Source organism: Macadamia integrifolia, chromosome 4, assembly GCF_013358625.1.
Source record: "Macadamia integrifolia cultivar HAES 741 chromosome 4, SCU_Mint_v3, whole genome shotgun sequence".
NCBI classification, from domain to species: Eukaryota; Viridiplantae; Streptophyta; class Magnoliopsida; order Proteales; family Proteaceae; genus Macadamia; species Macadamia integrifolia.
The window spans coordinates 37373351-37384288 of record NC_056560.1 but is presented as its reverse complement, the minus strand read 5'-3'; the positions used below and the strand labels follow the sequence as shown (position 1 = coordinate 37384288).

At 38.5% G+C, this 10938-nt stretch overlaps 1 long non-coding RNA gene across 1 annotated transcript; it reads right to left on the bottom strand.

Annotated features, from left to right (window-relative positions):
• Window positions 1–7284: 7284 nt before the first annotated feature.
• Window positions 7285–9642, bottom strand: LOC122075592. Its single transcript, XR_006139295.1, has 3 exons — window positions 9581–9642; window positions 8478–8549; window positions 7285–7554 (listed from the first exon to the last, which is right to left on the bottom strand). It is a non-coding gene; the product is annotated as an uncharacterized LOC122075592 (long non-coding RNA).
• Window positions 9643–10938: the final 1296 nt, after the last annotated feature.

The following is a 10938-nucleotide window of genomic DNA, read 5'->3' as shown; positions in this document are numbered from 1 at the left end:
TTTTCAGGTGGCAATGTGATTTGTATACCTTGGTTGTAAACTTTGTTTCTTATTGTTTAGAATTTTTGAAATGTATATTTTGTTGCCAGACATTTTTTATGCCACTTAAATTATTGGCTAAAGTTTTAGGTGTTTTCGGTCATTTGGGTTAGTCTGGGTTAGAATCATGTAATCTAATGGATTTGGGTGCTCAAGGTCCCGTTATTACTCAAAGCAATGAGCAGATAGATATTGCCAATCTCTATCAGATTGGATAGAGCTCCTTCAAATCTATCATGGAGGACTAATTTTGAAGATGCCTTGGTGTTTGTTCACTCAGTAGTAAGATATGAGCACGCCCCTATTATTGTTGATATTGATGGTTTGTATTGCCAAAGGAAAAGGGGCCATCTAGATTTCAAGCCATGTGGTTATGTCATCAGGATCTCTCGTATGGTGTCGCCTTCTTGGAATGCTTGTCATAGTACTCTATCCTATATGCTCAGTAAAAAAATTCTCTTTGTATAGATACGCGCCGCTCCATAAATGGAATGTTGAGGTCTTTGGCCATTTACAAAGATTCAAAAGTTGAATGATTAATTGATGCATTTGTCCTCCACCTTCAGCAGGATCTCAGGAGCGGGAGAAATTGTTATTGGCAGACCTGGACGAGGTCTTGGCTCGGGAGGCGATATTTTCGCAGTAGAAGTAAAAAATATCCTGGCTTCAGAGTGAGTAAGACCACAATACTTTCTTTATGTATCCACTATTTAATGAAGGAGTTGTATTAAAAATGCTTTGCATATTACCCTTCTTTATTTAGATATAAAGGAATAGAGGAAGATGCACTTTAAACAATTCTTTATTCTCTTCATCCTTTTGTGTTGGAGAACACACTACAAGAAAACACATTATGACGACAGTAAAAAAATATTACCATTGCCAAATATAGTATATAGCGACGGTAAAATGGATATATTACCTAATACATTTATGGCGATTGTAAAATAATACTGGTTCGCCAGGGAAAAAAATTCAACGATGCAATTAAAATTAACGTAGTCTAATCATTTTCTAACGATGCATTTAATTTAAACGTTACAAAAAATTATTTAAGACAGCAAAATCTTTTAATATCGTAGTGAAATAACATCTTAGACAACGATAATTTTTTACTGTCGCCTAATATCCTATGCTAAATCAATATTGATATGATTTATAACGACGGTAGAAATTATGCTATCACAAAATATTGTTTTGGACGCCATTTATAATTTCCCCGTCGCCAAAAAGATTTGGACCATGCCATAGTATAAGGTTAGACAATAGTAGTTAATGTACCATCGCAAAATATAATTTACTTCGCGTCAAACTTTTCCATTTTCTCACTCTCTTCTGCAATCCCGCACGAAATCCTCCATCTTCTCCCACTCAATCTCTCGTTCTCATGCTCTCTCGTCTCAATCTCTCTAAAACCTAAATCTCATTATTCAACTTCTCTATCTTGTTTGGCTTACCACTTAAAAACCCTCCTCTGTGCAAACCCATTCCCTTTCTCTGCAATGCTCTTCCACCGTTTGAGTTACGAGCCGAAGCACCATTAAAAGCAATGTGAATAAGGTTCTCTCTCGCTCAGTCTCTCTCTTGCAACCTAAAACTCTCGAGGATATACCCTACAACCTGAAATCTTGGGTTCGTCTCTTTCCCTCTCCGTCCTTGATTATCTTTCAATTGACTAAACAACAACTGTCCAGTGCAGTTGGTGAACTGTGGTGTGCAAAAATTTCATGCTCACCAGAAGGTCTCAAGTTCGAGTCTCCGGGCTGTTACTTACTTCCTTCACGTACTTCTCTCCCTACCCACCAAAAAAAAAAAAAAAAAAAAACTTTCAATTGACCATGGTTTTAAGTATCTCCGATACCGATACGATACCCTCCGATACGTATCTTAAATTTAGCCGATCGATACGATACACATCGATACGATACATGAAATTTTTAAAATCCTTTCGTATCGATATATATCCTACAATACATACCGATATGCATCAATACACCACCAATACACATCGATACGATACGATATGCCTCGATACGACTATGAAAATTATAAAATTGAGGTAAAATATACGTTTCGGTATGTATTGGTACATATCGGTGAGTATCGGTATGTATCGATCGACACGTATAGGTATATATTGGCACGTATCGGTGAGTATCGATATATATATATATATATATGTACGTATCGGTGAGTATCGGTACGTATCGGTGAGTATCGATATATATCGGTACGTATCGGTGAGTATCGATACGTATCGGTCATATAATAGCCAAGATGGGTAATTTTTTAGAAAACACATGATTTTTTGAAGGGTTTTTGTTCCAAAGTTACTGTCAGCCATATTTCTCTCTAACTAAAGTGGAAATCAAGATTGGGAACAAAGATTTTACATTTATGAGATAATTACAAACCTTGAATTCTTAGTACGATACCCTTAATTTAGTGTTTATGCATAATACATGTTATCAATAGCTTTTTTTAACAAATTCTTTATGCAAATGTGTTTAAAAAAATGTTTCCTATCCATTTATGTGTGTATCTTTAGCATATCTTAGTGTATCTCCGATACGATACGATACTCTCCGATACGTATCTTAATTTTGGCCGACCGATACGACGACCGATACCGATACTTTAATCCTTGCAATTGACTACTCGATTCTAGTTTAAGGGAAAGCATCGTGTGAGTGGCTTTATGGTTTAGGAAACGCATAATCCGGGCTTTAGGTTTTGAGGTATGGTTCTCTCTCTCTATGGTGAATAGCGTGAGATATTCCCCTTTTTTTTCTCTTTCAATTCACTAAGCTCAATCAACTGGTTAAGTTTTTTTGTGCTCGTTTTGTTGGCCACCCACATGTCCAAGAAACAATTAGTCACTTTTCCATTCCTCTTTTGTTCTAATTTTCCTTTTTTCTTTTTTTCTTTCTGGATGAATTAACGAGTTTGTTTACCAGGTTTATGTTTCCTCATTCCCTTGTTTGAATTGGTTTCTGAGTTCACCTCTTCAAATTTAGGGTTGATTTTGCTTTGGTTGATGAAATTTATTGATGTTGTTGGAAAGACTGGTTTATATTAGGGTGAGGGAAATGCTGTCGTCTTTGCCCTCTGTTGTTTGAAGGGAATTCATGAAAACATGAACCCGGATTTTTATTTTATTATTTTTCTATAAGATCAGTGTTAACAGAACTTAACAACATTATTTCCCACATATTTAGAATATCAATGAAACTCTCAACAACCCAAAATTTCAAAAGATCAAGACCTTTCTGCTAGTCTCTAGCACTAACTACTCTTTAAGTTTTGAGTACACCTTACCAGCTGGTGAACCTCAAATGAGGCTACAAAGAGAGATAAATCTTGGAATCAGCTATCACAATCCTTGTCCTTGTAGAATTCTCAATTGCGAAATTTTCCTTCCCCTTTTACCAAACAGTCTCCCAATTGCTCGAGATAAATGTTCTTCTCGCAATGTCTTCACATCCTTGATCTCAAAACAAGCAGTGTCGAGTTTACCACAAGATGCAACAGAGCAATTGCATCTATTCTCATCAAACCCGAGCATGAACGTATGGATGGAATCAGATATGATAGTTGTTTCATCCAATATCCTTGATCCAGATTTCTTCATACGAAGCCTTAAATTTCAGGGCAGTATTACTCTTCCTAAAGCTTTGAAATTATTGTTTTTTATTTGTTTACCAACGGGTAATCAAATATGGATGAACATAACCTACTCTTCCAATCTGGATGGCAAAACCAGTCCAAACATATGAATACTTCAACCCACTGAACCAAGTCGATTTGAATGATATTTTGAGATCGGGTTACAACCAAACCTAGTTTCTGAATTTGAGTTCCCCATTTGATTTGCCCTGCAAGGTACTTATTCCCTTACTTCTGGTACAAAAGACTGCATATGTTGCTGCTGTTAGTTGAGTTCCACCTATTGATGAACATTGTATTAAAATTGAATTTGACTTATTTTGAGACAATTCTACTTTTGCATCTCAAAAATTTTCAGTCACCCCACTTCTTCAAGTGAAACATACTTTCCTTTTTGGTCTAATATTCAAGTCCACCCGGGAAAGCTGTCGTTGTTTTTGATCACTCCCCTATTCCATCTTTTGGAATTTTGGAAGGAAAGAAAATGTACAATCTTCCCCCTGCTGCATGAGGGTATCTGCTATAGCTTCAGATCATCTCAGTTTCTGAATTATTTTCCCTTTATATGTTTTCCTGGATTTAGTTTCTTCTGTGTTTACTTGATGCTAATTGTTTCTTGGACATGTGTAGTCAATGAAGTTTGAGCTGCATAAATTTCATTAGAAATGTTCATCAGTTCAAAATATTTTAGTTCTTGTCTATTGTTGTAATGTAACTGGGACTGAGAAAGAAATCCTCCGATACATCTTCGTCGATGCTCGGTTTTCAATTGCTTAATCACACACCAACCTGAATCTTAGCCATGAACAATTTCCCCTCTTTGGGTATTCAGAGATTATTTGTGCAGTGGACCAAGTCAGATTTCTTATTCAAGGTCCCGACTAGTTGCTTGGCTCTTTTAGATGATCTGGATAGAAGAATCAATTGGATATTGTGGTCTCATGGACTTTGTGCTAGAAAAGTTAGTTAATTTTCCTGTGCAATTTCTGCTGGAAATCCTTCCATGAATCACTTGTCACCATAATATTTTCTTTGAAGAAAAAAGCATTGATAATGTACTAATGGTTAAACTTCTCTCTTTTTTCTTCCTTAAGTTAAACGTTTGACATAAGAATTCTCTGTATTGCTTTATCAATTTATAATGGTTTTGCGTTTTCTTTTTCATCTAACTGATTGCATAAGCATAGACTGTTAGTAATGTCGACCACGTTGGCCTCATCCTAACGTTACTTTTAGTTATATTCCGTACAAGAAGGGATGTGGAGAGAAAATAGGGGAAGGCGATTCCTAATTGATTGGGTTGCCGGTACTCTCCAACGGTAACAAAAGAAGTCTATAAAAGATAGACTTTGGAACTAAATAGGAGTCAATCATTGTAGAGCCTAAATTGCCCAAATAGAAACCAATCTGATTACTCAATTGCTTTTCTCTCACAGTGTTCACTATATGCAGGTAACTTGGAGAATTGGCGAAGGTCTCCCTTGACTAAAAACACTTGCAACTTCTTTCACCGGTATTAGAGCATTAAAAGGATGAGAAAGAAGGAAGCATAATCCCTCCGTCCTCTCGTCACCGTTGCTGCTTAGATTTATCACTTCTGCTCTAGTCTCTGTGGATGGGCAAGACGGCTTCGATAGCCAGAATCCCATCTGTATCACCCTGCCTCCACTCACCTGAAGGATGGTGACATGGACACACACACACACGTGTCTACAATCCATCCAGGATCCACAATGCAGTACGTTAAGTTCATAAAGTTATGAAATGTATCTACAATCACATATATGATAAAATTCAAAATATACACAACTAGTGATGTCTAATGATATTTATCATATTTTTCAAAAGAGTTTTCATAGCGGAAGTCAATTTCGTTATGCCACTAAGGCTACATCTGATATGTAAAACAAAAGAATAAAAAAGGAAGATGATCCTCTCATCCTCAACGTGCTTCAAGTGCACAATCGTCACATATGCATCCGTCCTCGTGCATAGGTAGCTCATCATCCCAGAGGTCACCTCTGTAGAAGGCCGGCTCCTTAGCCACAGGCTTCGGATGGTTACTTGTGTCAACATCTAAAAAGGGTACAACAATGGGGGTGAGCTTCCACGAAGCCCAGTGAGGGGTATACACAAACATTCACAACAATTTATGAAATAAAAACAATATAAATGCCCAACCAAACCAATACGAATGCATTTAGATGAATGCAATGACATGAGCTGGATTAGTGCTACTGTAACATAGGGGATATCCCTGGTACACCGGTCCAGAGAGCCCCTTTGGCTACCCGCAAACCCCTAATGAAATATCCCACCCTACAGCCACGGTCCCAATCCAGAGAACCCCTTCGGGTCATCCGAGCTAGAGGATAGTCACGGTCCTAGTATGGAGAACCCCTTTGGGTCATCAGTGTTGTGAGATAGCCAGTACCTCACCCCGTACTAGCAAGGGGTGTAGCACTTGGGTTACTTTCCTAGCCAACAGATTCTAAGTCCATATTGGGTTTAAGTGCTACTGCAACATAAAAGATATCCTTGGTCCATTGGTCCGAAGAACCCCTGTGGTCTTTCAGAGATATATGCTAGTTGAGAGTCAGGAGCTTGCAGGTTTCGGTCCGGAGAACCCCTTCGCCTACCTTCAAACCCCTAATGAAATATCCCACTATATAGCTATGGTCCTGACCCAGAGAAACCCTTCGGGTCATTTGAGTTGTGGGACAGTCATGATCCCAGTCTGGAGAACCCCTTCGGACTCCATGCTGTGGGATAGTTGAAATAACCTAGAGAGGGGTGAATAGGTTATACTAGTGGAATTTTGACTCTTTTTGAAGTACTGTCCAAAATGTGATTATAAATAAGAAATGTGGAATAAAATAGAACAAGCACAATCACACAACCCCGAGAATTATAGTGGTTCAACTCAATCCGAGTCTAGTCCACTCCTTACAAGAATCCTCCTGTAAGGTATTCCACTAGTTCTCCCTTTCAGTATGGTAGGTAGGGAATAAAACCTTTATAATTTTTTCATGGAAAAGAGTATCCTTACAAATCCCCTTTACAGGTAGAGAGATGTCTTTACAATCTTTTTTGGAGGTAGGGAGACACCTTCCTCTTTTTAGGATAAGAGAATCCTTACAACCCTAAGTACAGTCTAGAATTATAAAAACAAAAATAAATAAGAAGTAGAGGAATAAGAGGAATACCTCAAGTGTGGTGCAAATGATAAGAATGAGAGATGAATGATGCACCTTTTGTAAATTCCTCTCTTATGGCTTTGACTTGCACAGGAGAGAGTGGAGGACTTGATTTAGACTTGAGCCTTTTGTTGGGATTAGAATAATCAAACAGCTTAACTAGGATAGAATAATCTTAATGACTCTTAAATGCTTACAATAATTCTCTTAATGCTCTTTCTTAATTGATATTTAATTAAGAGCGGCTTGGGTATTTATAGGTGAGCTTAGTGAAGCATTTTAGGTAGGAAATCAGGCTCTAACGGTCGTGTTCTGGGACCAGTTCATAAAGTTATGAAATGTATCTACAATCACATATGTGATAAAAATCAAAATATACACAACTAGTGATGTCTAATTATATTTATCATATTCCAAAAGAGTTTTCACAGCGGAAGTCATAATTTTTGTTATGCCATTAAGGCTATATCTGATATGTAAAGCAAAAGAATAGAAAAAGGAAGATGATCCTCTCATCCTCAACGTGCCCCAAATGCACAATCGTCACATACACATCCGTCTTCATGCATAACTAGCTCCTCATCCCAGAGTTCAACTTCCTAAAGGGCCAGCTCCTCAGCCACAGGCTCCGAATGGTTACCTATGTCAACATCTAAAAATGGTGCAACAACGGGGGTGAGCTTCCACGAAGCCTAGTGAAGGGTACACATAGACATTCACAACAATTCATGAAATAAAAAAAAATATAAATGCCCAACCAAACCAATATGAACGCATTTAGAAAAATGCAATGACATGATCCGGATTATTTGAAAACAAACCTTATCAATAGATTCTAAGTCCAAAATGGGTATTAGTGTTGTTGCAACATAGAAAATATACCTGGTACACCGGTCCGGAGAACCCCTTCGGTCTTCCAGCGATACACGCTAGTTGCGAGTCAGGAGCTTGTAGGTTCCAGTCCAGGGAACCCCTTTGGCTACCCACAAACCCCTAATAAATATCCCACCTTACAGCCATAGTCCTGGTCTGGAGAACCCCTTCAGGTCATCCGAGCTGTAGGACAATCACCGTCCCGGTCTGGAGAACCCCTTCGGGTCATCCACACTGTGGGATAGCTAGTACTTCACCCCTACTGGAAAGGGGTGTAGCATTCGGGTTACTTTCCTAGCCAACAGATTCTAAGTCCATATTGGGTTTTAGTGCTACTGCAACATAGGGGATATCCTTTGTCCATCGGTCCAGAGAACCCCTTCGGGTCATCCGAGCTGTAGGACAGTCACGCTCCCGGTGCGAAGAATCCCTTCGAGCTCCTTACTGTGGGATAGCCAATACATAAACCCTATTGGCAAGGGTTGTAGCACTATGGTAGTTATCCTAGCCTAATACATTCTATCATGTCATATGCCACATCACATTTACCAAATAGAACAAGTTTATAATATGCAATGCATCATGTTATAAACAACAATATTGTCAATATCCACAATCTGATATTCATTCAAGAAAATAAGTTTAACATATAACCACTATGAATACATGCATCATTCCATAAAATCACACAAATTCCCTCACCTTGAGTCCTAGATGGTGGTAGATAGTTAATGGTCTCGTGCCTCATGCTCCCGTCACTTTTTGATTCTACTCCTAGGATACATAAGATTTTTAAGAAGAATAAATTAGCCATAAGGAAATTAGACCTTAGGCACATATTCTAACTTCATTCCTTATTTCCCTTTTTTTTTTTTTAAATCGTTATCAAATTGGGGTTTTATGACTATAGGGCTAATTTATATGTGGGGGAAGTTCAACCACCTCAATTAGCTTAGATTAAGTGTAATTAAAGGATTAGTTAAGATAGGTTTATACAATGCACCCAAATTTCTCCAAAATTCAAGTCGTGATTAAGCTAAATTAGGAAATTTCAATTGCGGATTTATGTGGTGACCACCAATGGCTTATGTAGTCACACCAAACCACTATACATGTATTTAATTTCAATTTTTCCAACCTAATTTTGGGTTTGAATGGTGGGACACAGAGGATTTGAGCAAAACCCACCATTTCTAGGGTTTAGTTACCCATATTAGGGATTTTAAGTGGGAATTTCGTAAATGAGGGTTCATAGACTCAAATTGATTCATCAATCTTGCTAGGATAAGTCTCCTATACTAAATCCCTCTCTCAATTTGTAGCCTTGACAAGTGAGAAGGTGGGTTTTAGGAAATTTGGGCAATTTCCCATTTCTAGATTTTGTGTTGCCCAAATTGGGGTTTGAAATGGGGATTTCACTAGGGAGGGTTCATGGATTCAAATTGATCAATCAATCTTGCTAGGATAGGTCTCCTACACTAAAATCCTCTCCCGATTTGTAGTATTGACAAATGGGAAGGTGGGTTTTAGGAGATTTGGACAATTTCTCCGTCTCTAGGTTTTGTGTTGCCCAAGTTTGGGTTTTTAGATGGTGGTTTCCTAAAGGAGGCTTCATAAACTTGAAATGAGCCTATAATCTTGCTAGGGTAAGTTTCCCACACCAAATCCCCCTCCCAATTTGTAAGTTTAGAGAGTGGGGAGGTGAGATTCGATTGGGGAGATCTCCCTTTAGCTCAGCATAGAGTGGAAAAAGGAAGGGAGCGAGAGGCGTGTGTGTGTAGAGAGGAGTAGAGAAAATAGCTTACCTTAAATGGGTAGGTGTTCCCCTTCTTCCCTTCTTCTTCATTCTCCCTTCTCTTGCTTTTAGTTTGGTAGGAATGAAAAGAATGGGCAAGAATATCTATTTATAGTCACTTAATTTAACTAAGGGCTATTTGGGAGAAAAATGAGTTTTCATTCATTACCGGGTTAATTCATTATTTGGCACTAACAGGCCCACCTCTAGATGTCTAGTTTCATTAATCTATTTCCCAATACATTGCCCCAACTATTGGGAGTGATTTGAGGTGGATGGTTGTGAGGGCCTGGGCCCCAAGATCAAATAACCTGGTTTTGGCTTATGCACTCACTGGAGGTGTTCACTAGTGAAAGCCAAATTGGTCCCTTTGTGTGGAAATGGATATTTAAGTTGGACGGAGCCTTCCCAAGGTGTTTTCAATGTGTGGGCTCCAGCCCTCGGAACATTTTACTATTAAAGCTCGGCAAATCCACAATTTACTAGTGGTTGTCACCCGAGTTGTATTACTTGTGTCTAAAAAGTTGAAATTAGCCCGGGTTTTTGGGCATGGCTATAACACCATCAGCATCAAACCTACGTGATGCCAATTCTACATTGATTCTTATCAAGAGCAGATCCATGTCGTCCCTGATCTTCTCGATGTTGATATCCTGTTCGATGGTGATGGTGACTACGTCCCCTATTTCCCTGATGAGTGTTTGGGTTATATCTTTCAGTTCCTGTGCTCCCTAGATCGTAAATGTTGCTCCATTGTCTGTCCCCGTGGCTTCGTGTTGAAGGTTCTCTGGATTAAGCAAGATTACTAGAAGTTCCACTCGCAGAAACTGTACATCTGTTTACTCGTTTCACACTTGAAGTGGCCATTGGATCCATGCCTAAAATTGTCAAACAGTTCGTCATCCTCTTTGGTGCAAGTAAGTCTCCTGTGTTCTGATTTGTTCGTAACAAATGCATTCCAATGATCAATTTTTAACAATTTCTTTTGTAATATGTTTATTCCTTGTCTAAAAATGATCAATCACTCCTTTATAATTAAAAGTCCAAATTTATACAGTAACATGCTTCGTTGAAAACCTTGGTTATTAAATTACCCATAATTATACCCCAAAATTAACCCATAACAAAAGATGTGAGCAATGACCTATGCTAAGCTTAACACAATTGATTACCTTATGAAGCAAAAATCCTTATGCTTGGCAAATAAAAGTTGAGGGTGCACTGTTGTAAAGCCCTGTGGACTTTGATCCTTAGCATAGTTGTCATGGCGTCGCCTAGGCGGCGATTTGGCGTCTCGGTGGAAAAAGGAGGTCATGGCAGTACTACAATTTGCGTGACTCACAAATGGCAGTCGCCATTAGCTGATAG